Source organism: Triticum dicoccoides, chromosome 5A (assembly GCF_002162155.2).
Source record: "Triticum dicoccoides isolate Atlit2015 ecotype Zavitan chromosome 5A, WEW_v2.0, whole genome shotgun sequence".
NCBI lineage: Eukaryota > Viridiplantae > Streptophyta > Magnoliopsida > Poales > Poaceae > Triticum > Triticum dicoccoides.
Genome location: NC_041388.1, coordinates 679994543 through 680003710, shown reverse-complemented (window position 1 = coordinate 680003710; position 9168 = coordinate 679994543).

Genomic DNA, 9168 nt, shown 5'->3' with positions numbered 1-9168 from the left:
AAAAAGCAAAATTTGGAGGGAGCGTTGATATGTCTCCAATGTATCTATAATTTTTGATTGTTCCATGCTATTATATTATCTGTTTTGGATGTTTAATGGGTTTTAATATACCTTTTTATATTATTTTTGAGACTAACCTATTAACCAAAGGCCCAGTGCAAATTACTGTTTTTTTGCCTCTTTCAGTGTTTCGCAGAAAAGGAATACCAAATGGAATCCAAATGGAATGAAACCTTCGGGAGAGTTATTTTTGTAACAAACGTAATCCAGGAGACTTGGAGTGGACTTCAAGAAAGAAGCGAGGAGGCCACAAGGCAGGAGGGCGCGCCCCCCACCCTCGTGGGCCCCTCGCAGCTCCACCGACCTACTTCTTCCTCCTATATACACCAATATACCCTGAAAACATCCAGGAGCACCACGAAACCCTATTTCCACCGCCGCAACCTTCTATGCCCGTGAGATCCCATCTTGGGGCCTTTTCCGGTGCTCCACCGGAGGGGGAATCGATCACAGAGGGCTTCTACATCAACACCATAGACTCTCCGATGATGTGTGAGTAGTTTACCATAGACCTTCGGGTCCATAGTTATTAGCTAGATGACTTCTTCTCTCTCTTTCGATCTCAATACAAAGTTCTTCTCGATTCTCTTGGAGATCTATTCGATGTAATTCTTTTTGCGGTGTGTTTGTCGAGATTCGATGAATTGTGAGTTTATGATCAAGATTATCTATGGACAATATTTGATTCTTCTCTAAAATCTTTTATGCATGATTTAATATCTTTGCAAGTCTCTTCGAATTATCAGTTTGGCTTGGCCTACTAGATTGATCTTTCTTGTAATGAAAGAAGTGCTTAGCTTTGGATTCAATCTTGTGGTGTCCTTTCTCAGTGACAGTAGGGGCAGCAAGGCACATATTGTATTGTTGCCATCGAGGATAAAAAGATGGGGTTTATATCATATTGCTTGAGTTTATCTCTCTACATCATGTCATCTTGTCTAATGCGTTACTCTGTTCTTATGAACTTAATACTCTAGGTGCATGCTGGATAGCGGTCGATGTGTGGAGTAATAGTAGTTGATGCAGAATCGTTTCGGTCTACTTGTCACGAACGTGATGCCTATATACATGATCATGCCTAGATATTCTCATAACTACGCGCTTTTCTATCAATTGCTTGACAGTAATTTGTTCACCCACCGTAGAATTTGCTATATTGAGAGAAGCCACTAGTGAAACCTATGGCCCCCGGGTCTATCTTCCATCATATTATTTTCATATCTACTTGCTATTTCTATCGTTGTTTATTTTGCAATCTTTATTTTCCAATCTATACCATAAAAATACCAAAAATATTTATCTTATTATCTCTATCAGATCTCACTCCCGTAAGTGACTATGAAGGGATTGACAACCCCTTTATCGCGTTGGTTGCGAGGTTCTTGTTTGTTTGTGTAGGTACTAGGCGACTTGCATGTTACGTCCTACTAGATTGATACCTTGGTTCTCAAAAACTGAGGAAAATACTTACGCTACTTTGCTGCATCATCCTTTCCTCTTCAAGGGAAAACCAACGCATGCTCAAGAGGTAGCAAGAAGGATTTCTGGCGCCATTGCGGGGGAGGTTGCACCAAGTCAAGTCAAGATTTGATCTACCAGCAACTAGCCATTTTTGGCGCCGTCTACGCACAAGTCAAGACATACAAGTTTCCATCACAAACTCTTATCCCTCACATTACATTATTTGCCATTTGCCTCTCATTTTCCTCTCCCCCACTTCACCCTTGCCGTTTTATTCGCCTCTTTTCCGTTCGCCCTTTTCCCGTTTGCCTTTCTTTCACCATGGCCGAATAAAAAAGGGGTAATGCTTTTCTCTCGAGTTCTAGTACTTTGGATAGACCATCTATCCTTTCTAAGCTTATAAATAATGATGCTATGGAAAGACTTACCGGGATTATCAATGAGAGTTTTGTTGGAGATATGCCCTAGAGGCAATCATGTGTGATGATATTTCCTATGTGTTTATGAATAAAGATAGTCCTTGGAAATTATCACAGCAAGTACGTGACTTGTTTGTGGGACTATGCATTGTATGATGACTGTGCTAAAAGGTCCCTAGTCGAAAGGGCTGTGTGGACGCGCAGCCAACTGGACTAGCATATGACATGGTTGATGGCTTGGTCTCACTAGCCATGAAGCATTGGATGCTAACCGGATAATATGGACTTGGAAGGATCTGGTCGGATTCGACGTAGTCGGATCCGAGTTGAGATAAGGTCCAAGTCGGACAGACCCAACTATGAGACGCAGCGATAAGTCATCTGTGAGTCTCTAGTACAACATACGTTCTAGTCCTAAGACCTGAGCTGACGCATGTACTCGGGATGGTGACAGACTTGCTTTGGGCCGACCAAACGCTACTCCGTAACTGGGTAGTTATAAAGGTAAGTTTCGGGTTTGTCCAGAACCATGCTGCGAGACATGGTCGAGCAAGATGGGATTTGCCCCTCCGATCAGGAGAGATATACTCTGGGCCCCTCATGTGATCCGACCAGGATAAGCATGGTCATGCGACAAGAATTATGAGATAATCCGGTTTGTGGTCGGCATCACTGGAACGAGAAAGGGGTCGGGCTAGCACAAGGATGACAGACTCGCCTTGATCTCGACAACATATATCGTGTGGCAAAAGGAATGGAAGTGTGATGTACAGATTCGCTAACCAGCTTCATAGTCTGCTTGGTGTTTGGCATGCCTTGCTAGAGGCCGCTACCAACCGTGCAATTGGAGATGATCCGAACTGCGACCAAGCTGACTTGAACCTAAGGGGTCGCGCGCTTAAGGGAAGGAACCTACGAGGTCGGATCCGAGGACACTGGTCGAATGTGATCCGAACTGTATTCGGATTATGGCCGAGTAGACTTATGGGCTTTAGGGTCCGTGCGAGGCCCAAGTATTGAGCCCGTGACGGACGCCTATATATAGTGGAGGTGCGGCACACTCATGAGCTGATCGCTTCGGCGCTGTCACTAGGGTTTGCATGTGTTGCAAATAGACACCTCCACTCGCCGCCGGTTGTGTGATCGGACCTAGCAGTCCGCCGCACGACATTCCTCCTGCACGCGTGGATACAGTTATAGGCGGTGCACTTGCGCCGCTCCGGTGAACCTGTACGTGGGAACCGATCACCGGTTGTACGAGAGAGATCGAACGAGGAGGAGGCGATCCACGCGGACGCGTTGCCCCAACTCTTCTTCCGTTGCACGGCATTGCGCGTCTAGCGGTAACGAACTGTGATCCATCTCCCGTAGCATGTTCTTGGTTGTTCTGCGTGTAGGAAATTTTAATTTGCAGTCGACGCATCCTACCGTAGAATCCAACAAGTTTGAATAATTTCGATGAAGATGATCCTGGAATTTTTCGTTATTTACTTGACGAGTCTTTAAAAGATGCTTGGGATAGGTTATTAAGGATCCGAGCTAGCCATGTGCCTCAATATCAAATTGAGATATACCTAAAAAGCTTTTATGTTGGCCTACCCTCTTCGTTGAAATAAGTTTTAGATTCTATTTTTGAAGAAGTTTTTCTTGAGGGGGATCCCATAGATACCTATGAAAAGATGAAAACTATATTTGGGCACCCCATTAGTGAGAAGGTTGAATCCACCTATCTTTTGTGCTTTTATCAAAATGAAATTATCACAGAAATGAAGGCTAGTTTAGATGCAAATTTTCGTAGCGTGCTTAATCTTTCTTCCACCATTAATGGACACGTGCTTTATCAAAATAGAAATATAAATGCTATTGATAAGAAATTTTCTCTTTTGTTTCCCAACACCAAAGATGGTAAAACCTAGATCTATTCTTGTTTTTATGCCTAGCTAGGGGCGTTAAACAATAGCGCTTCTTGGGAGGCAACCCAATTTTATTTTTGTTTCTTGTTTTTGTTCATGTTTAGTAATAAATAATTCATCTATATTCTATTTAGATGTGGTTTTATGCTTTTATTTAGTGTTTGTGCCAAGTAGAACCTCTGGGAAGACTTGAGGGAAGTCTTTCCGATCTTGCTGTAAAAACAGAAACTTTAGCGTTCACGAGATTTGCTGCCATTTGTTACTGGAGAGTGTGATTAGGTTGATTATTTTTTCAGATGATTAATAGATAAATTCCTCATGTCCACCAATTTATTTCAGAAATTTTGGGGTTATAGAAGTATTTGAAACCTACAGATTACTACAGACTATTCTGTTTTTGACAGATTCTGTTTTTTGTGTGTTGTTTGCTTATTTTGATGAATCTATGGCTAGTGTCGGGGGTATGAACCATAGAGAAGTTGGAATACAGTAGGTTTAACACCAATATAAATAAAGAATGAGTTCATTACAGTACCTTGAAGTGGTGATTTGTTTTCTTATACTAACGGAGCTCATGAGATTTTCTGTTGAGTTTTGTGTTGCGAAGTTTTCAAGTTTTGGGTAAAGATTTGATGGATTTTGGAATAAAGAGTGGCAAGAGCCTAACCTTGGGGATTCCCAAGGCACCCCAAGGTAAAATTCAAGGACAACCAAAAGCCTAAGCTTGGGGATGCCCCAGAAGGCATCCCCTCTTTCGTCTTCATCTATCTGTAACTTTACTTGAGGCTATATTTTTATTCACCACATGATATGTGTTTTGCTTGGAGCATCTTGTATGATTTGAGTATTTGCTTTTTAGTTTACCACAACCATCCTTGCTGTACACACCTTTTGGAGACACACACATGAATCAGAATTTATTAGAATACTCTATGTGCTTCACTTATATCTTTTGAGCTAGATAATTTTGCTCTAGTGCTTCACTTATATCATTAAGAGCACGGTGGTGGTTTTATTTTATAGAAATTATTGATCTATCATGCTTCACTTATATTATTTTGAGAGTCTTTTAAAATAGCATGGTAATTTGCTTTGGCTATAAAATTAGTCCTAATATGATAGGCATCCAAGATGGGTATAATAAAAACTATCATAAAAAGTGCATTGAATACTATGAGAAGTTTGTTACTTGATAATTGTTTTGAGATATGAAGATGGTGATATTAGAGTCATGCTAGTTGAGTAGTTGTGAATTTGAGAAATACTTGTTCTAAAGTTTGTGATTCTTGTAGCATGCATGTATGGTAAACCGTTATATGATGAAGTTGGAGCATGATTTATTTATTGATTGTCTTCCTTATGAGTGGCGGTCGGGGACGAGCGATGGTCTTTTCCTACCAATCTATCCCCTAGGAGCATGCGTGTAGTACTTTTTTTATAAGTAATAGATTTTTGCAATAAGTATGTGAGTTCTTTATGACTAATGTTGAGTCCATGGATTATACGCACTCTCACTCTTCCACCATTGCTAGCCTCTCTAATACCGTGCACCTTTCGCCAGTATCATACACCCACCTTATACCTTCCTCAAAACAGCCACCATACCTATCTATTATGGCATTTTCATAGCCATTCCGAGATATATTGCCATGCAACTTACCAACGTTCCGTTTGTTATGACACGTTTCATCATTGTCATATTGCTTCGCATGATCCTGTAGCTGACATCTTATTTGTGGCAAGGCCACCTTTTTAATTCTTTCATACAGGTCACTCTTGATTCATTGCATATCCCGGTACACCACCGGAGGCATTCACATAGAGTCATATTTTGTTCTAGTATCGAATTGTAATTTTTGAGTTGTAAGTAAATAAAAAGAGTCATATTTTTGAATTGTCCCATGTGAGGAAAGGATGATGGAGACTATAATTCCCCCACAAGTCGGGATGAGACTCTGGACAAAAAAAGGAGAAAAATGAGAGAAAAAGAGAGAAGGGACAATGTTACTATCCTTTTACCACGCTTGTGCTTCAAAGTAGCACCATGATCTTCATGATAGAGAGTCTCCTATGTTGTCATTTTCATATACTAGTGGGAATTTTCCATTATAGAACTTGACTTGTATATTCCAATGATGGGTTTCCTCAAAATGCCCTAGGTCTTCGTGAGCAAGAGAATTGGATGCACACCCACTTAGTTTCTTTTCTTGAGCTTTCATACACTTATAGCTCTAGTGCATCCATTGCATGGCAATCCCTACTCACTCACATTGATATCTATTGATGGGCATCTCCATAGCCCGTTGATACGCCTAGTTGATGTGAGACTATATTCTCCTTTTTGTCTTCTCCACAACCACCATTCTATTTCACATATAGTGCTATGTCCATGGCTCACGCTCATATATTGCGTGAAGATTGAAAAAGTTTGAGAACATCAAAAGTATGAAACAATTTCTTGGCTTGTCATTGGGGTTGTGCATGATTAAATACTTTGTGTGATGAAGATAGAGCATAGCCAGACTATATGATTTTGTAGGGATAACTTTCTTTGGCCATGTTATTTTGAGAAGACACGATTGCTTTATTAGTATGCTTGAAGTATTATTTTTTTTTGTCAATATTAAACTTTTGTCTTCAATCTTTCGGATCTGAACATTCATGCCACAACAAATAAAAATATATTGAGAATTATGCTAGGTAGAATTTCACATCAAAAATTCTGTTTTTATCATTTACCTACTCGAGGACGAGCAGGAATTAAGCTTGGGGATGCTTGATACATCTCCAACTTATCTATAATTTTTGATTGTTCGATGCTATTATATTATCTGTTTTGGATGTTTAATGGCTTTAATATACCTTTTTATATTATTTTTGGGATTAATCTATTAACCAAAGGCCCAGTGCAAATTGCTGTTTTTGCCTATTTCAGTATTTCGCAGAAAAGGAATACCAAATGGAATCCAAACGGAATTAAACGTTCGGGAGAGTTATTTTTGGAACAAACGTGATCCAGGAGACTTGGAGTGGACGTCGAGAAAGAAGCGAGGAGGCCATGAGGCAGGAGGGCGCGCCCCCACCCTCGTGGGCCCCTCGCAGCTCCACCGACCTACTTCGTCCTCCTATATATACCCATATACCCTGAAAACATCCAGCAGCACCACAAAACCCTATTTCCACCGCCGCAACCTTCTTTACTCGTGAGATCCCATCTTGAGGCCTTTTCCGGCGCTCCGCCGGAGGGGGAATCGATCACGGAGTGCTTCTACATCAACACCATAGCCTTTCCGATGATGTGTGAGTAGTTTACCACAGACCTTTTGGTCCATAGTTATTAGCTAGATGGCTTCTTCTCTCTCTCTTTGGATCTCCATACAAAGTTCTCCTCGATTCTTTTGAAGATCTATTCGATGTAATTCTTTTTGCGGTGTGTTTGTCGAGATCCGATGAATTGTGGGTTTATGATCAAGATTATCTATGAACAATATTTGATTCTTCTCTGAAATCTTTTATGCATGATTTAATATCTTTGCAGGTCTTTTCAAATTATCAGTTTGGTTTGGCCTACTAGATTGATCTTTCTTGCAATGGGAGAAGTGCTTAGCTTTGGGTTCAATCTTGCGGCGTCCTTTCCCAATGACAACAGGGGTAGCAAGGCACGTATTGTATTATTGCCATCGAGGATAAAACGATGGGGTTTATATCATATTGCTTGAGTTTATCCCTCTACATCATGTCATCTTGCCTAATGTGTTACTCTGTTCTTATGAACTTAATACTCTAGATGCATGCTGGATAGCGGTCGATGTATGGAGTAATAGTAGTAGATGCAGAATCGTTTTGGTCTACTTATCGCGAACGTGATGCCTATATATGTGATCATGCCTAGATATTATCATAACTATGCGCTTTTCTATCAATTGGTCGACAGTAATTTGTTCACCCACCGTAGAATTTGCTATCTTGAGAGAAGCCACTAGTGAAACCTATGGCCCCAGGATCTATCTTTCATCATATTATTTTCATATCTACTTGCTATTTCCATCGTTGTTTATTTTGCAATCTTTATTTTCTAATCTATACCATAAAAATACCAAAAAATATTTATCTTATTATCTTTATCAGATCTCACGCTCTCGTAAGTGACCATGAAGGGATTGACAACCCCTTTATCGCATTAGTTGCGAGGTTCTTGTTTGTTTGTGCAGGTACTAGGCGACTTACATCTTACCTCCTACTGGATTGATATCTTGGTTCTCAAAAACCGAGAAAAATACTTATGCTACTTTGCTGCATCACCCTTTTTTTCCAAGGAAAATCAGCGAATGCTCAAGAGGTAGCAAGCGTCCAGAACGCGACACGTGACGAATGACTGAGAGTGCGCCAAGTGGCGCTGATCTTTGCGAGGCTTCCGAAGAAGCGCTTGTTAACTAGTTGACCCACGTGATAAATAGGATCCCCACAATTTGTCGAGTAATGTTGTAACACCCTCGATGCGGCTATATCTCCCACGTGTCGAAGCACGACTTAGAGGCATAACCGCATTGAAAGCAATATCGCAAGTGAGGTAATCTTCACACAACCCATGTAATACATAAGGGAAAGAGATACATAGTTGTCTTACAATCGCCACTTCACACAATTACAAGAATAAAGCATTACATCAACCAAATACAATCAAGGTCCGGCTACGGAACCAAAATAAAAGAAGAACCCCAAATGCGACACGGTCCCCGATCGACCCCAACTGGGCTCCACTACTGATCAACTAGAAAGAAACAACACAAAGGACAAGATCTTCATCGAGCTCCTCCTGAGCTTGGCTGCGTCATCTGCACGGACTCATCGACACCTGCAAGCTGGTTTTGGGAGTATATGTGAGTCACGGGGGCTCAGCAATCTCGCACCCTCGCCCAACTTGCAGGTAAGCTTTCGAAAGCCGTGCCCGCGGTTTTGGGACACCCTCTTCCCATCTACCCATAACCGCGGGCAATGCTTTCGAAAGTTCAAATCCCTGCAGGGGTGTCCCAACTTAGCCCATCACAAGCTCTCACGGTCAATGAAGGAATAGACCTCCCGAGACATTCCAATCAGACTCGGTATCCCGGTACAACAAGACATTTCGACAGGGTAAAACTAAACCAGCAACACCGCCCGAATGTGCCGACAATTCCCGATAGGAGCTGCACATATCTCTTTCTCAGGGCACACTCAGATGAGACTAGCTACGAGTAAAACCAACCCTCAAGTTTCCCCGAGGTGGCCCCGCAGGCAGCTCAGTTCGGACCAACACTCAGAGGAGCACTGGCCCG